Source organism: Schistocerca americana, chromosome 2 (assembly GCF_021461395.2).
Source record: "Schistocerca americana isolate TAMUIC-IGC-003095 chromosome 2, iqSchAmer2.1, whole genome shotgun sequence".
In the NCBI taxonomy this organism is placed as follows: domain Eukaryota; kingdom Metazoa; phylum Arthropoda; class Insecta; order Orthoptera; family Acrididae; genus Schistocerca; species Schistocerca americana.
Window position 1 is genome coordinate 667,921,476 of NC_060120.1, and position 18,492 is coordinate 667,939,967.

An 18,492-nucleotide genomic window follows, 5' to 3' on the forward strand; every position below is an offset into this window, starting at 1 on the left:
AATTAACAAACGTTTCTTTAGAAACGTAACCCAATGTTTGCCACAAAATGATTAGTGGTGACGAACTGTTTTCGAGTCAAGGAGCGAAAATTGGTGACCACAGGGGAATAAAATGAACTGTTGCTGAATGATACTCTTCAAAAGAAACGCAAATAAGTTAGTACGCGTAAAAAACAGGTCAGTCTAATCACGCTGTAGGAATAAGGTATTTAAATACTAGAGATACCGAAATCTTACCGCTAAAGATATGTCATCACTTGTGTCTCTAAAACCTATTAAACTGTCCATTAAAGTAGAGCTAGAAGGTATGACAAGTTGACTCTGTTTCATGTTCCCTGAAGACATTGACGGTCATCTGTGGTACTCCTACCCTCGGCCGAGAACCTCAGACGTTATATTAAAGACGGAGCGGAGATTTCATACTCGGCTAGCCTGCACGATGATCCAAATGTCAATAACAGCTCATTGGTGTGACAAAGTCTACTTAAACGTCGTTGCTAACTTATTAACATGAGGAATGGCACATTTTCTGTCTATCTTTCTAACATGCGCAAATCGCTAGAGCGATCCTACAATGTTCCATCTTACGCCTAGTTCCTAATAGAATATTACGTCTCGTGTAGGAAGTGTATCTGAATCAGATTCACCACACTATTGATGAACAATATACAATAATTGCGGTGCCATTCGTGTTTTACACTTCCATTAAAGATTCATCTTCGCAACATAAAAATATTGTATTATGGATTGTCCTAGTGACTCGAACAATCTTAAAGGCTGTTTAGAATTACTTAAATATTGACATCTACGACAGAAGTAGACGCAAGAGAACGGGGGACAGAACCCACTATAAAGGCACGACACACATTACATAAATCTCAGGAGCCCTGTAGCCGCAGCAACTACCCGAAGATACCAAAGCTTCACCGCCTCCTATGCAAGACTTCCCGCTTGCGCAGTGCTGCAGTTTGAGGTAGTTTTCTGTCCTGTGTTTTTGTTAAACCCTGTAGCTTTGTTTGTTATAATTTTTACTCTCTCGGTAGTTTTTATTTTATTGGTTGTTACCATTATTTGTTGTAAGGTAGTGAGCAACATCATAAGGAATTTCGTCGGAAATTACGAGTGATAAAGTTCGATGTAGTTCTTTTACGTAAGCGATTCGCATTCGAAGTCGAACGAGAGGCCGGACCATGTGGCCGAGAGGTTCTAGGCGCTTCAGTCTGGAACCGCGTGACAGCTACGGTTGCAGGTTCGAATCCTGCCTCGGGCATGGATGTGTGAGATGTCCTTAGGTTAGTTAGATTTAATTATTTCTAAGTTCTAGGCGACTGATGACCTCAGAAGTTAAGTCGCATAGTGCTCAGAGCCATTTGAACCATTTTCGAACGAGAGAAATGATTTTCGCGTTGCCGTCCTACTTTGAGATTGAAATAACTGCGGCCCGTTGCTGTCCGTCAACAAGGAAATTGCTATAGTTGCTGTAGCTTTGAATGCAAACAAAAACACTGCTGTGCAGCTTTGCAAGGAAATGTTTGACAAAGGAAAGGAACTTTGAAAAACTTGAAAACTTGATACTGAAAAGAACGTTGTATGGATAGGCAGATCACCAATATAGACCCATTTACTGAGGGTGCTATTCGCGATCATGTTTATGATTATTATCGCAGAAAAGAAGATTCACACTCAGCAAGTTATTAGTTACCCTTGAACAGTCAGGTCTTTTCCGAGGCTGTCGTACATCGCTATTTACAACATAGTTCATTGGATATTTCTGTAGCTGTGATCTAAGGGAGGCTAAAGCTGCATGGCGATGCCGATTTTTGAGGCAGGTAGATCAATTAGCTTGAAGAGACGTGGACCCATTCTGGTGATCTTGTCAAGCAGGGCTGGAAAGAGTGGAAGTGCCTTCCGACAACCGGGACAGACTTATTCATCGTCATGCAAACACAACGCAAGGTTTTCTTCTACACGCTCTTCTGTTTTCTAAATCACAGGAGGCAGAAGAGTACCTTGAATAAATTGATGATCAAAGTGGTTCGCAAACTCAGTAGTTCAGAATCTGGGAAAGCAACCAACAGTTGTTCTAGATAATGCTTCTTAGCTTGCCGTTGTTGTTGGTAAGACACCTACTTTGGTGAAGCGAAAGGATGAAATGTTGAGTGACTTCAGCGTCGAAGTAAGTGATAACCTTACAAAGGTGGAAATAATTCTCCATAAGCCACAGATCCCCATATAAGAGCTGGCAACAACGTATGGGCATACAATCATTTGGCTGCCACCTCATGACCGATGACCTCGCCGTTTGGTTCCCTCCCCCGAATCAGCTAGCCAGCTACCACCTCGTTGTTGCCATTTAAATCCAATAGACTAAATATGTCCCCAAATTAACGATTACGTTGCCAGAAATAAATATACATTTACGCTTTCTGCAGTCAAAGCACTCAGAAAGGACGCTTTTACAAACGTCGTCACTGGAAATATATGGAGAGACCATGGCAGACTTAAATACACTCCTGGAAATTGAAATAAGAACACCGTGAATTCATTGTCCCAGGAAGGGGAAACTTTATTGACACATTCCTGGGGTCAGATACATCACATGATCACACTGACAGAACCACAGGCACATAGACACAGGCAACAGAGCATGCACAATGTCGGCACTAGTACAGTGTATATCCACCTTTCGCAGCAATGCAGGCTGCTATTCTCCCATGGAGACGATCGTAGAGATGCTCGATGTAGTCCTGTGGAACGGCTTGCCATGCCATTTCCACCTGGCGCCTCAGTTGGACCAGCGTTCGTGCTGGACGTGCGGACCGTGTGAGACGACGCTTCATCCAGTCCCAAACATGCTCAATGGGGGACAGATCCGGAGATCTTGCTGGCCATGGTTTGGATGTACCGTGCACTATTCAGTGTCCCCTCGACGATCACCAGTGGTGTACAGCCAGTGTAGGAGATCGCTCCCCATACCATGATGCCGGGTGTTGGCCCTGTGTGCCTCGGTCGTATGCAGTCCTGATTGTGGCGCTCATCTGCACGGCGCCAAACACGCATACGACCATCATTGGCACCAAGGCAGAAGCGACTCTCATCGCTGAAGACGACACGTCTCCATTCGTCCCTCCATTCACGCCTGTCGCGACACCACTGGAGGCGGGCTGCACGATGTTGGGGCGTGAGCGGAAGACGGCCTAACGGTGTGCGGGACCGTAGCCCAGCTTCATGGAGACGGTTGCGAATGGTCCTCGCCGATACCCCAGGAGCAACAGTGTCCCTAATTTGCTGGGAAGTGGCGGTGCGGTCCCCTACGGCACTGCGTAGGATCCTACGGTCTTGGCGTGCATCCGTGCGTCGCTGCGGTCCGGTCCCAGGTCGACGGGCACGTGCACCTTCCGCCGACCACTGGCGACAACATCGATGTACTGTGGAGACCTCACGCCCCACGTGTTGAGCAATTCGGCGGTACGTCCACCCGGCCTCCCGCATGCCCACTATACGCCCTCGCTCAAAGTCCGTCAACTGCACATACGGTTCACGTCCACGCTGTCGCGGCATGCTACCAGTGTTAAGGACTGCGATGGAGCTCTGTATGCCACGGCAAACTGGCTGACACTGACGGCGGCGGTGCACAAATGCTGCGCAGCTGGCGCCATTCGACGGCCAACACCGCGGTTCCTGGTGTGTCCGCTGTGCCGTGCGTGTGATGATTGCTTGTACAGCCCTCTCGCAGTGTCCGAGCAAGTATGGTGGGTCTGACACACCGGTGTCAATGTGTTCTTTTTTCCATTTCCAGGAGTGTAGTTGTGAAAAACAGGGTTGAACAACAGTTAACTAACAATGTCAGTTACAGTGATACTCCCAACATCCGTCAGGGATTAAAGTGTTGACGGAGAAGTGTTCCCATTACCACCTAGGAAATGAAGTAGAGGCGAATTAAGCTGCTTGTTTAGAATGTGCACTGCGCACTTCACACTGGTCGAGTTTTGTGCATTTTTCTCCGCAGCTTTTGCTTGCAGTTACGATAATACACTGTTTTGACACTTGTTTCACGGGGGAGTCTATCTGTCATGATAATTCCTTAGTGATCATAAGCAAAAATCATCATTTGCTTGAGCTTTGATGGAGCACGTAGAAATTTTTTTGGTCGTGGAGAATCTGAAGCTCTCCACTCATTGGACTGTGGTTTCAACTTCGGTTCAAAGCCTCTAATCCATGTTTCATCAACAGCGGCAATTCGACTTAAGAATCCTTGACTTTCAAGTTCGAATGGTTGTCTGAGCAAGTTTGCAATGTTCAGGCGGTTCTGCTTCTCTTCAACAGTATGCGACCCTTCTTGCAGAAATTTTTCTCTTCTTCAAATCGTCTGACAGAAAATGGAATACTGAGTTTTGGGGAATTCCCGTGACATCAGAGAGTTCCTCACAAGTCGCACTGCGATCTTCTAGAAGAGCATCTGCCACAAGTTTCACACTTCGTTCATCTGTGGACTTTTTTATCTTCCAGGTCTTGGATTATCGTCTATGCTCATACTTTCACCACGAAAACGATTAATACAGAGTGAAACTGTACTACGGTCGACAGTAAACTCACCACAAACTTCGCTTAACACACTGTGAATTTCTGTCTTGTTTTTTCCTTGTAAAGTTTCGATCTTAATGTACGACCTCTGTTCTTCAACAGTCTCAGTACCCGAGACCGCTGCAGGGCCTATTTCTACCTCTCGCCAAATTTATGTCAGAGTACCCAACAAAAACTGTTACATTATTACTCTACTACACACCGATAAGCAGTGAAATCAAATTAAGTAGGCTATGAAATAACATTTACAAGTTAAATACATTTTGGAATAGAACCTACTGAAAACTGAGATATATCCGTTTCCAAGAAAGATAAAACTGCTAAAAAATTAAAGAAACTCGGTTAATTTACACATCTTCCATTGTAGACCTCCTTCCGTTTCAAGACACACGTTATATAACTAGTTTTAGAAACGTACAGAATTTCACTCACGATAAAATTCTGTAACTGAACGATTAACAATATCTTCTAGGCAGCTTTAATATATTATACAAAAAAAGTGTGTAGATCTAAAAAATTTACGAACACTGCACAAAATAAAGACAGAAGAAAATGCCGGAAACTGTTCACGTCGGACTCTGATGCGTGCTCCTTCATGTGATACTACAATCGGTCACTAAATTGAGACGCTGACCAGAAAACACATTGAGGTGACAAAATTCATGTGCTGACCATGTGCACATATACAGATAGCATTAGCGAGCGAGGTGGCGCAGTGGTTAGCACACTGGACTCGCATTCGGGGGGACGACGGTTCAACCCCGCGTCCGGCCATCCTGATTTAGGTTTTCCGTCACTTCCCTAAATCGCTCCAGGCAAAAGCCGGGATGGTTCCTTTGAAAGGGCAAGGCCGACTTCCTTCCCCGTCCTTCCCTAACCCGATGAGACCAATGACCTCGCAGTCTGGTCTCCTCCTCCACAACAACCAACAGATAGCATTGCTATCGCGTACACAAGGTATAAGAGAGCAGTGCATTCGCGGAGCTGTCATTTGTACTCAGGTAATTCATGTGAAAAGGTTTTCCGACGTAATTATGGGCGCACGACTGGAATTATCAGACTTCGAACGCGGAATGGTAGTTGGAGCTAGAGGCATGGGACTGTTCATTTCGAAAATCGATCCACAGTGTCAAAAGTGTGCCGACTATACCGAATTTCAGGCATTACCTCTCACCACGGACAACGCAGTGGCCGAAGCCTTCACATAACGACCGAGAGCAGCGGCGTTTGTGTAAAGTTGTCAGGGCTAACAGAAAAATTAACACTGCGTGAAATAACTACAGAAATCAATGTGAGACCTACGTCGAACGTATCCATTAGGACAGTGCACTGAACTGGCAATGGAAACAGACGCCGGCCTATGTGGCCGAGCGGTTCTGAGCGCTTCAGTCTGGAACCGCGCGACCGCTACGGTCGCAGGTTCAAATCCTGCCTCGGGCATGGATGCGTGTGATGTCCTTAGGTTAGTTAGGTTTAAGTAGTTCTATGACCTCAGATGTTAAGTCCCATAGAGCTCAGAGCCATTTGAACCATCTGGAAGCAGACGACCGACGCGAGTGCCTTGGTAACAGCACGTCGCCGCCTGTAGCGCCTCTTCTGGACTCCTGACCGTGTCGGTTGGACCCTACACGACTGGAAAACCGTGGCCTGATGAGGTGAGTCCCGATCTCTGATACTAAGAGCCGATGGTGGGATTCGAATAGACCCCACGAAGTCATGCAGTTGGTAAGAGCTCATGGTAGAATTCGAATATGGCACAGAACCCACAAAGTCACGTACCCAAGTTGTCAACAAGGCAATGTGCAAACTAATGGTAGCTCCATAGCGGCGTGGGCTGTGTTTACTTGGAATGGATTGGATCCTCTGATCAAACTGAACATATCATTAACTGGAAATGGTTATGTTCGGCTACTTGGAGACAGTTTGCAGCCATTCATGGACTTCATGTTCCAAAACAACGATGGAATTTTTATGGATGAGAGTGCGCAATGTCACCGGGCCACATTTTTTTGCGATTGGATTGAAGAACGTTCTGGAGTCAACAGTTTGGCCACCCAGATCCCCCGATATAAATACTATCGAACGTTTATGAGACATAACCGAGAGGTCATTTTGTACACAAAATCCGTCACCGTCAATACTTTCGTAATTATGGACGACTGTAGGGGCAGCAGGGCTCAATATTTCTGCAAGGGACTTCCAACGATTGGAGCGTCCTTGACAGGTTGAGCTGCAGCACTGCGCTGGGCAAAACGATGTCCAACGCGATATTAGGAGGTACACCATGACTTCTGTCATTGATTGTATACACGTACATTATAACTCAGAGTCATATTTCACTCAAATGATTTCTCGTTAAAAACTGTGACACATTTCTTCCTGTAATATACTCACCCTACTCCAATAACAAAAATGTTTCCTTCACGTAGGAAATTCGGTTCGTTGTCAGAAAATACATTTTTTTTAAATTGTCCGTAATGCGACTTGATAATTTGTTGGCCCAAGTAAAACAAATCAAAGCTTTGCGTTGCTCTTGCAGAATACATTAATGCCAGTTCCATATTTGTACATTGAATAGACTGTCTGAGCGAGTTGCATGAAGCACAAGATTACTCTTGTGCTCCTGACGGGGCGTGGTAGCTCTCGTCAATACCACGATCTTGGGGAAGATCGTTGATGAATATTTAAACCTATTCATCCGTCCATCCTCGTGGCACTTTTGCACCCCACCTCCGTGTGTTCTTGCGGAACTGTCGCTTATAAAGTAGTTTTGAAAGAAGAGTAGCTGATTTATTATCCGTTCTGAATGTTCAATTTTTCAAATGACGGGTTGCAGTTCAACACGAACCATCCCCACATCCCAATGTAACGGTTACAAGAGTGTGCCGTCCAACTACCAGCAAATTTACATGCTGCGTCACGTTTTTGTTATGTGATTCAGCATGTAAATGTGTCGATGATTCGAAGACACACACTATTAATAGATATTCAAATCTGAGGATGTTTCATATTGCACAGAAACCAGCCATTTAAAAAATTAATGCAATCAAGACTGATAATAGCTCCGTTAAAAAACCAGTGATTGCGGGTGTGTTCTCCACGACATTCGTCCATTTTTGCAGAATGTATCTGCATATATCATTTTCACCCACGCAGTGGCTCATAGTTTTTATTTACGCATCAACATACAGAGACCTACGGTACCTTTGAAGCATTCTTTTATTGTTTGTTTTGACGTTTACGTAACCCTTTGAAAGCAAGCACCTTATTAAATTCAGTAGAAACTTCATTCAAGCAAATTACGAATCTTACTCACTCAAAATTTACACTGACATTGAATTTCAGTACGAAAGTTTCAAATAAAGAAGACTTTCAGAATTTTTTCGCATATGACTCTCGTGACTTTGATAAATCAAATATCTTGCTCATGTTAGTACACCATTAGGTTTATGATTACAAGTGCACGACCCAACCTACAAATTCAAGCCTTACCAGTTCTGCTATTTTTGTAGCAGTTACGTCACATAATTTGCAGGGATAATTGTAGCTACAATTACTAGAACGAAAATTACCATTAGCTATTTGACAGTTAAAATTCTGTCACAGGAAGAACTTAAACACCTGCTAATCTGTGGTACTAACTGCCTCACTCTTCATACGCATTTACGAGAAATAGTTATTCGTAGTGGCGTGTCTCCACTTGCTTCTGCAACCCTGAATCTTCAAACACCATCCACCCGACTCCCACTCCTTTCCCCAAGAAAATCTCCGATCTGCACCCTCCAACACTACCAGTAAATTTCATTCACTATGTGTATTCAGACTATCCCTGTCGGCTTCCTCCCTCTGCTTTCTTTCGCAAAATACCTTGTACATCTGTACCTAGGAATTCAATGTTTCTCTGTACGGTCACCACTGTGTGCTCGACATACACCTGTCCATGAAGTCAATAGGTGGTTCGGAAGACCTCTTCTATGTGTCCCACAACCTGCTCCCGTAGCCGAGGTTCCTAACGCACGTTGGTTGGAATATCACTTGATTCGCAGATAGCAAGTTCAAAAGCGATTGAAGAATTTTTCGTGTCATTTACTGTGATAGTATAGAGATAACAGTATAATAATGATAAACACTGAATTCCTGCAATATACTTGATTAAGTTCCATATGTCTCTACAGTACCTCTTAAAGAGAGGGCATGCAATAATTATAATGACGGTTCGTCCGTTGAATGAGGATGGTAAACTCGGCTGGACCCTTGGTTTTATGCAACGTGTCCACAGCAATATTCACTCTCCCCCTTTATTTCATATCATACACAGCCACAACACAATAAATCGTTACACAAGTAGTCTTGAGTCATCAACATCACGTTTCATAAGAGTTGGGAGAAAGGCAATGGAACAGTGCTTTCACTGGAACCTTGTAGATGATTTTTATGAGCAGTCATGCATGTGTAGAACTCATCTGAATGTCTGTCACGTAAATGTCGGTTCCATCACCTAAGTTAATATTTTTTCTCCCGTATCATGGTAAGTAACAGGTACCAAGTAAATATACCCCTTGATGTGGCTAGTGTCACACACAACAGAGCGTTAATGATTGACACTATCATTATATGTACGCTGAACAATACTCTTAAGTGCGTAAGAAGACTGTAACAACAAAATAAAGCTGTGAGGTCGAATCGTCAGTTGTACATGGGTATCACAATCGGCAGAGCATTTTCCCACGAAAGGCAACGTTCCCAGGTTTAAGCCCTGATCCGGCACACAATTTCATTCTGCCAGGAAGTTTCAGTCGGCGGGTATTTGCATGACAATTTGTAATCTCGGTGTTCCACCAATTGCTTTATCATTTTTAAATATTATTTCTGTACATGTTTCATATAGACCCCCATGTTTCTTTATGCACATACTATTTGGCTGCACGGTTCACGCTAAATCGTAGAAAAGGCAATCGGGAGGCTCAGCAGAAGAATCCTCATGAAATTTAATGTACAAAGTCGGTAGCTCCCAAAACCCTCGATCGACCGAAACCTGAGTATTGCTGTTGAATCTGTGACCTTTAACAGGTAGTATTGACAGAGGAAATAGACAAGACCGAAACTAGGGCATCTGGAATAGTGCACAATTACATCTACATACATACTCTGCAAATCACTGTGAAGTGCATGGCAGAGGGTTCTTTGTATAGGACCACAAGGTTTCTGTCCGCACTAATCGCGCAAATTGACTGCTTAAATGCTTCTGCGCGCACTGTAATTACTCTAATGGGACGGATTCGTTTTTTTAGCGCGAAAGCGTCACGGAGAAGCTCATCCACTCCTAGGGGCCTTATACATTATGACTTTAATATAATTCTAATAGCATAAGTTCCTATAGGAATCGACTAATACATTGCTGTCTTCTGCATCACTCACTAAAAGGCAATGGAGGTAAAGTTATAGAGACGCAAGTTTATAAATACCAACAGTCTTTCTTTCCGCGAATCATTCGCTTCCGGAACATGAAAGGGGACCGGAGGTGGTACACGCAGTACCCTCCGTCACGCACCGTCAGGTGTCTTTCTGAGTATTTATGCAGATGTACATATCTGTAGTGATTGCGTGTATAATTCGAGAATCGTTGGAGTGATGTAAGGGCCTCATGCAGATATATCTTATTTTTGAGATCCACATACGTCGCTGCTGAGCAAAAGAAAGTGGCTGCAGAGATTTGAGTGTTAACAAAATATGTTACTAATAAGAGCAAACATTATGGGTACTGTTGAATGTGCTACGTAAATAAGCAGATATTTGCTGAAATAAATGCACAAGAAACTTATAAATGTTCAACATGGAGCCATGTTTATAAATTAATTTGCGATCTGAATGCAAAATGACTCGATCCACATCACTACGACTTATCGCGCAAATGATCTATAGAATCAGAAACTAACTAACTAACAAAAAAAGTTCACAAACACGAAAGCTGATGTTGCTATCATATTTCTGCATGAAAACTGCAGTGCTTATTACTCCATTTTCAAACTAATTAAGAATGCACTCACGCATATTTCAATCATTACTTCAACGTCACAAAACAGAGGAGATATAACGATTCAGAAGCTTGTAGTTACTAATGGGCAGTCTAATTAAACCTCTGCACCTATATGTTATCTCTTTTCTTGAAGAATGGGGTCGCATTGTTTCTCCAAATGTATTTTTATGAGTATCAAAAATAATTTCAGAGTATTCGGAATAACTGCAATTAAGAACAGAGGCAAACTTCAAATTACTGGCATTCCTAAAACTGAAAAGCAAAATTATTCGAAATGACTGAAGTGTTCGGTTGTTTACGTATAACAGGAACTTAAAGCTTGTAAACATATTTTTGAGCATAACTGAAGTGGCGTTTAAACTTCATTTATACACGCTCAAATTTCTGCAGTAGTAACCTTCCTAAGCAAAGTTTCCAGTTGTGGTCTAGCAATAGCGTCTTTAACTACTAATCAAAAAGTCCTGTGTCGTGGGTTCTAGTCCAGCTACTGCTTAAATACTGAATAAAATTCACCTGCAATTTCGGTCGAAAACTCCGGTATAAGAAGTCTCTGTCATGTGCACAACAGTATTATCAAAGAGGGGGGAGGAGAGTGCGAAAGAGAGGACAGAGATTCAGGGCAACCTCTTTCCCTTCGAGTGGGAAACTATCATAAAGGCACAAGAATCAGCAGCTATCATGACATGAGGATGCGGAAGGCATTGTAAACCACGGAATTAAAGACACGTAATATGTAGGCATAGGACTTGTGACCTGCAATTGAAAAAAAAAAACGTGAAAATGTGTCGTCATGACCACTCCCCTGTCTAAAGGTTCTGCAGTATAGCTCTCATTCGTATCTCCGGAATTTCCAAAGGGGAGACGACAATGAGAAAAACTGTAAATTACCAACCATAAGAAAACCGTTTTTAAGAGATCATTTTTGTGCCAACAACTGTACTATTTTATTTACTCTCTACTGGCTTCGGTATTGGCTGCCAAATTCAGGTGAGATAATACTGTATCTCAACTGGTCAAACATACATCTCTGCCAAATGCGGCAACATCAAGTACAATTGTTCCATTGAATTTCCACTGTAGTAGATTTACACAATTGAAGAGTTGAAACGTAAACGCACTTGATCTTAACAACAAATAACCACCACAAGCTCAATCAGAGCTTGATCTGTACAGGAAGAGAAGGTTACGTTCTACCATTAAATAAGGTATAAGAGATGGATAACATTCCTTCCGAAATTCTAAAAATCATTGGGGGGAAATGGCAACCAAAAGACTTACAAATTGGTGTGTAGAACTTCATACACTTTCCGAAAAATATCAACCAATCTGTTCCAAAGAGAGCAAGGGTTGATAAGTGTGAGAACTATCGCAAAATTGAAATAACGGCTCATGCATCCCACTTGATTACAAAAATAAAATACAGAAGGATGGTAAAAAAAAGTCTGAAACTGCTAAATGACGATCACTTTGGCTTTTGGGAAGGCAATTCCGACGCCGCGCGTGATAATGGAAGCAAGGCAAGAAAAATCGACTCCCTTTCACAGTAATTCTCGACCTAGAAGAACCGTTCAACAATGTGAAATGGTGCAAGATGTCCAAAAATCTGAGAAGTAAGTAAACTGCAGGAGAAGGCGGGTAATATATAATATCTACATAAGCCAAAAGAGAACCAAGCACTTGAATTAAAAAGGGTTTAAGACTGAGATGCAGTCTTTCGCTCCTATTCTTCAGTCTATACGTCGAAGAAGTAATGAAATAAAACGAGAGTTCAAGTGTGGGATTTTAATTAGGTCAAAATATATTAATGATTGCTATCCCCAGTGAAACAGAGTTACAAGGGCTACTAAAGGCAATCAATCGTCTGACTATAGAGTATGGAATGAGAGTAAATCGAATAAAGACGAAAATAATGAGGAGCAGTAGAAATGTGAGTAACAATAAACAATCTCAAAATTTGTTAGCCTTTAAGTACATGAAATTAAGATATTTTTCTACCTGGACGCCAAATAACATATGATGGACGACGCAAGGAGGACAGAAAAAGGAATTGGAGTAGGTGGAGAGGAAATTCTTGGCCTGAATCTGAATATCGAAGCTTTCAAATGTGGCGTTGTAAAATGATATTAAAAATTAAGTGGACTGATAAAAATGAACAAACAAACATATGGAAGCAAATGACAAGATGAAATTACGGAATGATGAGACATATGTTAAAACAACAGGGAGTAGCTTCCGTGGTATCAGAGGGAGCCGCAGAGGTTAGAAGTTGTAGGGCAAGACAGAGATTGGAATACATTCAACAAATAATTGAGGATGCAGAGTGCAAGTGACACTCTGAGAGGAAAAGGGTGGCTCAAGGGAGATTTTCATATAGGGCTGCTGATAAACGAAAAGAATCAAGATTAAATTTTAAAAAAAGCGAAAGGTTCTACGCAAGCTGTCGCTCATGGTAAGGGGCAGCAAGAAAAAGCATAAATTATTCGTCTGGTGACATTAATTTAAAAGCAATTACCAGATAGTAACGGAAAGCCCACACGATTTACAATACTACGTAACGTATATTTTTGCTGGCATATATCTCGAATACGGAAACTGAAACAATATCTGTACGAAGGCGAAGTTCTGAAACTAATGCTTCATTAAATGTTACTGAGACATGTATTATGCCTTAACTTCTCGACCGGAGAGACAACGTGAACCGTACAAGAGGCCATACCCGTATATCAACAGATATCTCTCCAAATGCTGTAGCGCATGAATTTACCAATCTGTTTGCCACTCGTAGTAAATATTGCTTACTGTACATAAATAGCAAAATACAACACAGTTTATTCGAATATTACCTAAATGTTCAGTAACATCCTTGGAATCGAAGTCACAGGTTGTAACTATATTAGTTCCGTATGTTCGAGGTCTTTTTCTTAACATTTTGTAAAGAAGAGCATTTCATAAGTGCCAGTGAAAGCAAAATGTGACGATTGCAACTGACTTCATTTGTACACTAACACAGACATCTCGCTAACGGTAACGATACAATGATAGTTGAGTCAGCATGAACATATTATTCTGGAAAACTTTAGTTAACAAACACGTTATTTGGCTTGACTGAAAATGGTCTACACCTCCACGAAATGATTCTCATTATCAGAGCCAGAAGTTGTGACGGTTCAACTGCATATGCTGCAATGATATTTGATTCGTAATCATGTACTGCTTGTACGAAAAATTCGTGACGGAATGTTATTTACTTAAATTATAATCCTTACAGTATCATTTAGAAAAAATTACTATGTGCTACTAATTGAGCAGGACATAAAATAGATTTGGTGGTTTTGACTAGAGAAGATGACTACTATTATCAGTGTAGTTAATATTTTTGTTCCCACAAGAAAATTCAATAGAGACGTCATGAAATACTTCATATACCTATCTATTGCATAGACAACAATCATGTTCGGAAAAGGGGGTGGCTTTTATTCTACTATACATCAGAGTTATTTTTCGTCTCATCCTCATACGAGTACACTGAATGTTATTTATATTTTTCCGCCTTGATAGAGACTGTTCAGGCAGTTTTCTAAGCCTCGTCACGAGAGACCTCTTTCGAGCTTTTGCACTTGAGAGATTTCACTTTTTCTGGCAAAGTCTCTTTCCTCTTTCCGACCCTTGATAGTCCGATCTAGTATGGATCCAATGCAACAGGATGGTAATCCGGTATGTGAGGTATACGCTTATTGAATGTAATCTGTCTTGTACACAAAAGATAGTTTCCCAGTATCTTACCTGAGATACGTAAGCTGCACAGCTATTACAAGGTGGTATCTGAGGTAGATTCGCAGCAAACTCTTTGCTATATCTGTAGCTAGATCTATATTTTCATTTCATTTAATACTTATATACATTTTTATTTGCACGTACTTGTATAACATCGCTAGCTCATTAGTTATGTAATGATAATCTAGTGAATTTCCACAATTCGTGAAGTGCACAATTTTACATTTACCAAGATTAAGAGCTAGTTATTAGTATTTCCATCAGGCTGGTGCTTCATGAGGATGAGACTAAGGTTACAATTTTATCATTTTGCATGTATTTTATCAGTAAGCTTGAATCTAACACTCTCTATTAATTCATTAATGTATAGTAATGATCCTCACACGAGTTACTGCGATAAATCTGAAATTGCTTCCATGTTTATGGATGACTCCGCAACGAGTTGCACTCTCGCTGTCAAGGCATTTTCTGTTTTGTAACAAGCCTAATGTTATATAGAATTCAATGTATTTCTTTACGGTGGTATTGAACCCCAAACATAGCCGTATCTAATCCACCTTTTTAACACTGTAATGGGTTCTTAGGATGTTGTGTGAACAGACCGCGTGCGTGGTTTCAAAAAGTTCGATATTTTCGTGTTTAATATCACCGGCTTTACAGAACGTACTTTAATGTTGCAGATATAATCATTTTAATAGGCAGTGGTCACCAGTTGTTAAATATTTTTTAAATGTAATAATACGCATCACATCCACAATCACACAGAATAATTTTTATTACACAGTCAGTTTCAGTCTGAAACCGACCAATATCACTTTTGCATGAAAACCCGGCGTACTTAATTGATCTCTACAGGTTTAATGAATCACTTCATAAATGTGAAAATAATTGGCCATGCATTTTGGGAGCAATATCCCGCTTATAAACACCGACTGATGTACAATGTGTTGTGAATTGCTCGAAGACCTAAGACGCAGTTCTATGTCTTAATTAAGTTGTCATTGCTAGTCAAATACATGATCAGTTCATTTCATACTCGTGTGAACAATGCAGCCCGATGTCTGACGTAACAACGATAACGAGTATTATTGTAAACTTCTCCTCCTCCTTTCCCAACAACTTAATATTTGCAACTCTGAGTGACCGAGACACAGGACAGCAACCACTAGTGAATATTAAAATCATGCAGGTTGGATCGTTTGGCCACTAGTTAAACACTCTGTGTATGAGTTATAAACCTTGTCTGTAGACTGGGAAAAAATAGTTGTGAATAATGGTGGACCCTATTTTTGTCTTTAGTCTCCATGAACAAAAAAGCAAACTCCTAAGTCCTCTATCGTCCGCTTACATCAAGACGGTCGAGTTCAGACAAACCGACTGTGTTGTAAAAATTAAATCAGCTAAGAGATATTATTATGATATTCAAAAGACAGATCCATTATATTTGACCTCACAACACATTCTGCAGTAGATGGTAAGCGATATCAATAACTCGTTAGTTCAGCCAGGCAGCACCGAATCCACTAGATGCAGCCGGAGGTGGATTGGCGTCGTACAAGTACCTCGTAACAGCGAAAAAACCTCGCGTACTCACCGGCCGACAGAGCGGTGCTCGTCCACGGAAACGAGTGCTGCCACCACCTGTCGCTTCGCGTCCGCTCTGGCACCTCCTGCGACGCCAGCCGGGCGGCCTACGGTCGGACACTGTGCGCGCCTGAAAGACGACGACCCGCGTAGCTCGGCAGCCCGGGCTCGCGTAGCCAGTGGCGGCGGCGGCGGCGGCGGCGACTTCGACGGCGACGGCGCAGCGGCCGAGCACGGGCGGAAGCAGCGGCGCGCCCAGCCACACTGCCCGCGGAGCCCAGTCGCCGCCACCTGGAGCCCGGCACTGCGCATGCGCGCTCCACGGCCTAGTGCTCCGACGGTAAATGTTAATGCGCGCTGCCGGAAAGCATCCTCGGGGAACTGCACTACAACTCGGGTCACCGGTCGAGCAGTCCACCAGCTAATTGCGCACTTCGAGCAGCACCCTCTGTGTGCGAGGAAGAGTCTGCAAATAATCTTAAAAGTTGGCCGCACAAATTTCACCACGTACTTTTCTTCGACCAAAGACAACTTCGATAAGATCCATATTTACACTCTGCGAGCGTGGTTGGGGTACTTCTGGAGGCACCATCTTTTCCCATCCTCCCTGTGCCGCTCGCGAATCCCGCGTGGGAAGAATTTTTGAGGATAAACCGTAGTAGTTTTAATTTCTCTTATTCACACGTTGTGGCCGTTTAGTCAGACGTATTTGGAAGAAGTAATGTTGACCCGTCTCTTTTGGAACGTACGATCCCAGAGTTTTAACAATAAGCCTTTTTGAGGTGTAAAATACCTCTTTTGCTTTGTTGTTGCGCCCGACCCCGTAGTTTTTTAAATATCTCTGTAACGTTTTCGTTCTGAGTAAACGATCTCCTGGCGAAATGCGCCGCTAGTCGTTGTATCTTCTCTGTCACTTCTGTTTACCCTACAAGTGTACACCAGGGTCAGTCTGACCCTGGAGTATTTTGTTTGTTACTGTGCATGCGCCACGACACATACACAGCCCGTTGCCACCGTGCAAATTCAACCTCGAATGAGACCTAGTGGAGGACGGATGTTCAAAATTATAAGATATTCTTGTTTAGTTAATATGACAGAAATGTGGAGTACAGATTGTGTTGCTATTTAGTCTTTCTTTCTTTCTTTGTCTCAGCATTGTTGGGCTGTTTTTGAGGGAGGATACCAGACAGCGAGGTCATCGGTCTCAGCGGATTAGGGAAGGACGGGAAAGGAAGTCGGCCGTGCCCTTTCAAAGGAACCTTCCCGGAATTTGCCTGGAGCGATTTAGGGAAATCACGGAAAACCTAAATCAGGATGGCCGGACGCGGGATTGAACCGTCGTCCTCCCGAATGCGTCTGAGCCTTGACCCACAGCTACGCAGCATCGGCCATGGTTAATCGGATGTGGCATGGTAAGTTTAAGGGGTGGCTAGATGCCCTTCCTGCCGCCACCCCGTACCCCCCCCCCCCCCCAGGAAAGAATTAGTGTACCCCAGCTGTCTGCGTCTAATGTAAACCGTGGAATATTGCGAATGTGTTGCAAATGTCAGCGAGCCGTGTAACTGAGGCGGAACGTGGGGACCAGCCCGGTATAAACCTAGAGGGATGTGGAAAACCACCTAAAAACCACATCCAGGCTGACCGGCACACCGGCCCTACGTCGTTAATCCGCCGGGCGGATTCGATTCGGGGCAGGCGCACCTACCCGGGTCCAAGAAGCAGCGCGTCAGCGCTCTCGGCTATACTGGCGGGCATGTTGCTATTCAGTCGCTCAGTGTGAAATACATTTACGTGGAAATCGGACATATGAATGACACTTTACTAGCGGAAGAAAAACTTAATCATGATAGTGACGTAAATGATTTTCCTGATCAACGTGGCTCTGAAGGTGATGCTTCTGCAGGATTTATGGACAATGCGGAAACTGATTGGTCTGCCGAATCTTCAGACAGCGATGAAGAAAATACAATCGTTCACGCTAGGAACGGACGTTGTTGGAACATAGCTGCCCCTAACAGAAGCCATTTGCTGATAACTTTGTAGTCCATATTCCAAGAGTGTGGAAATAATGAATGAATGGGCTTACGAATAAATGATGTTTCAAAATGTGCAATATTTGCATTTCATTAAATGAATAGCATCTTCACCTAATTAAACTGCTATTAAAAGCTTTAAAGACGCATCATTTTTAAGTTTCAACTTCGAAAACTTCCATGGGAGTTTTATCTTTGTCTCGAATTTTGGATGCATAAACACTAATATTGATTGAAAAAGACTTTAAGAGAGGTGAAATAGAATGCGTTCCATATTCGAGAGTCAAATTTCATCAAAAAAATTCTATATTCAGGTAGTTCCTCCAGAAAATAGTTGAGGGTAACTGTGAACTTGGTGTACAATTCCTGTGACAGTTTCACAGGTGTACACGACTAGAGTCAATACAACCTGAAAACTGTCCCAAACTGATGAGCAGTAACTAAAGAATCTGTCGAAGAAGTGTTTCGTAAATGACTTCT

At 42.6% G+C, this 18,492-nt stretch overlaps 1 protein-coding gene across 1 annotated transcript in view; it reads right to left on the reverse strand.

Annotated features, from left to right (window-relative positions):
* Positions 1 to 16,099, reverse strand: part of LOC124595932 — a 721,865-nt gene extending 705,766 nt beyond the window's left edge. Inside the window, exon 1 of the mRNA XM_047134851.1 lies at positions 15,990 to 16,099. The gene's annotated coding sequence lies outside the window, so the exon portion shown is untranslated. The remainder of the gene's footprint in view (positions 1 to 15,989) is intronic.
* Between the last annotated feature and the right edge of the window lie 2,393 nt (positions 16,100 to 18,492).